We start from the raw sequence: 2966 nt of genomic DNA, 5'->3' as shown, positions 1-2966 counted from the left end.
AAATTCATTAAAAATACTATTTCAATACATAAAAAGCAGAATATGAGGGATTTTCTAGGAATTTGCTGAAGTGTAGACAACATTTTTTTAACTGACTTAGAAAATTCTTCAAATAATTATACTTCCTTTTAAAAATAATAAGTGTTTATCTTTTTGTGAAAAAATTGATTTTTTTGGTTGAAAAGTCAACTGTTTCAGTCGAAAATATATTTCGTTTCTTTATAAAAATACATTCTTTGTGGCTGAAGACTCATCATTTTAGTACAGAAATAAACTTTACAAGATATATAAATTATTTAAACAATTTTAATTAAAAAATTAAGAGTTTGACCTTTTTCCTATAAGTCAATTTCTTTACGGGGCTAGTAAGAATGTCTATCAAATGATTCTGTTCTATTTTGCTTTGCAAATTTACAAGAACTATTAATTATTTAAACAATTTTAATTTTAAAAATTAAGAGTTTGCCCTTTTTCTATAAGTTGATTTGTTTAGGGACTCAACTAAGAATGTCTAGCGGATGACTCTTTTCTATGCTGCTTTGCAAATTTACAAGAACTATTAATTATTTAAACAATTTTAATTAAAAAATTAAGAGTTTGCCATTTTTTCTATAAATTAATTTGTTTAGGGACTGAACTAAGAATGTCTATCGGATGACTCGTTTCTATCTTGCTTTGCAAATTTGCAAGACCTATTAATTATTTAAACAATTTTAATTTAAAAAGTTAAGAGTTTGCCTTTATTCTACAAATTAATTTGTTTAGGGACTCAGCTAAGAATGTCTACCGGATGAATCTTTTCTATGTCGCTTTGCAAATTTACAATAACTATTAATTATTTAAACAATTTTAATTTAAAAAATTAAGAGTTCGCGTTTTTTCTACAAGTTAATTTGTTTAGGGACTTAACTGAAAATGTCTATCGGATTATTCTTTTCTATGTTGCTTTGCAAATTTACTTGACCTATTAATTATTTAAACAATTTTAATTTTAAAAAATTAAGAGTTCGCCTTTTTTCTACAAGTTAATTTGTTTAGGGACTCAACTAAGAATGTCTACCGGATGACTCTTTTCTATGTCGCTTTGTAAATTTACAAGAAATTTTAATTATTTAAAAAACCTATATTAAAAAATTAAGAATTTGCCCTTTTTTCTGCAAGTTAATTTCTTTTCGAAATCAACTAAGAATGTCCATTGGATGACTCTTTTCTATGATGCTTTGAAACTTTACAATTATTAATTATTTAAAAAGTTTAAATTAAAATATTTATAGCTTGCCATTTTTTGTTTACGGAGTGAACTAAGAATGTCTTTCGATGATCATTTCCTACGATACTTTGTAACTTTATAATAATTATTAATCATTTAAACAATATTCATAAAAATATTGAGAGTTGGGGTATTTTTTAAATTAATAAACACAATTTGTTTACGAAGTTAACTAAGATTGTCTTTGTGATGATTCTTGCCTAAGTTATTTGTTAAAATTACAAGAATTATTAATTTTGTTAAAGAACTTTCATAACAAAATCGGAAATTAACTCTTTTTTAGATTTTGAACCATTCGGACATTTTAAAGAAATTAATTTTTATAAGAAATTGTATGCACTATATATTTAATTAGAATTGAAAAAAGTTAAACGTTATAATGGTAAAAACTTTCATTTACATTAGTTTCAGTAATTATTTCTTTTTATTAATTTCTTCCAGTGATTTCATAATCATTTCAGTTGAATATTTTGCTTCATCAAAATTTTCTGTTCTATATTTTCTCTTGCAATATACTTATCCATATATTTTACTATGACTAATCACTCATAGTCGAACATGTAACCAATATTATTATTACCTATTGTAATATATGAAAAGTTTTACGCACCGACATTTTGATGTTTTTTCCAAACTTACAGAAAAATGTGTAGTGTTGCACATTAATGTATTCTGCCTCGCCAGAGGGTACCCATGCGAAGCGATGTGCAAATAAAAGTTATTAAGCCAAAAATGAAGCACATGTATGACCTTCTACTTCGGTTTGAAAATTGAGCTTAAGTTGCTAAACACAAGTGCCAGTAGTAAAACGTCAGGAGCCGGTAATACCAAACAAATGAAAATCCTTCATGTTCTGCTTTTTTATGTTGGACTAGTATTTCTAATTAACTTTAATAAAAAAATTAGTTGAGCCTTAAAAAATGTATGCTGTTTGTTATTGAGTTTTAAAATTAAGTTATATTAATGAGACTATTCATACTTTTGAACTGGTAGTGCAAAATCATTTAAGAATAATTTTGAGAAATGCGATTGTTTGAGAAACAAACTGAAATTATGAAATAAATTACTAAGAGTTCAAATCTGACCAAATTTTAGCTTCCGGAATTTCAAAACATTAAAGCCTCGATTCCGTCTCGTTTTTCCGAATCATCCTTCATCGGTATAGCATCGGGTTTTCCGAGGAATGCGACAGATATTCGCTAGTGGAACGTACAGCTCGTGGGAACGTTCTTTTTGCCACTCTGACGCGCTAATGCTTATTAAAGTTCTTTAATGAATAGTTAAAGTTGAAATATGATTACACATTATGCTTTTTTGTCGATTCCTGATTAATTTGATATCAAACACGACTATTTTTCAATTTTTAAAAGATTTAATTTCACTGTATTAGTATTTCATTTTGTTCCAATGAAACATTTATTTTGCTACGTATAAGAATAAAATATATGAAACAGAAAGGTAAAAAGATAGGTATATTTTCTACGTTTCATAAATCAAATATATATTTGTCGGGATATTTGTAAAATCGAATGTGGGTACGTACTTGAATCAGTTTGAGTACTATGTGTTTTCAAAATTGTATGAAATTTGAATCTACCAGGTGTATACATATGAAACCGGTATTGCCATCTAGCGGCCAGTATGCACACTTGTAGGCACTGTCGGAACTTACCATTTGTGCTAATTGGCGTATTGT

The sequence above is a fragment of the Belonocnema kinseyi genome, chromosome 2 (genome assembly GCF_010883055.1).
Source record: "Belonocnema kinseyi isolate 2016_QV_RU_SX_M_011 chromosome 2, B_treatae_v1, whole genome shotgun sequence".
Lineage (NCBI taxonomy): Eukaryota > Metazoa > Arthropoda > Insecta > Hymenoptera > Cynipidae > Belonocnema > Belonocnema kinseyi.
This window is presented reverse-complemented; position numbering follows the sequence as displayed.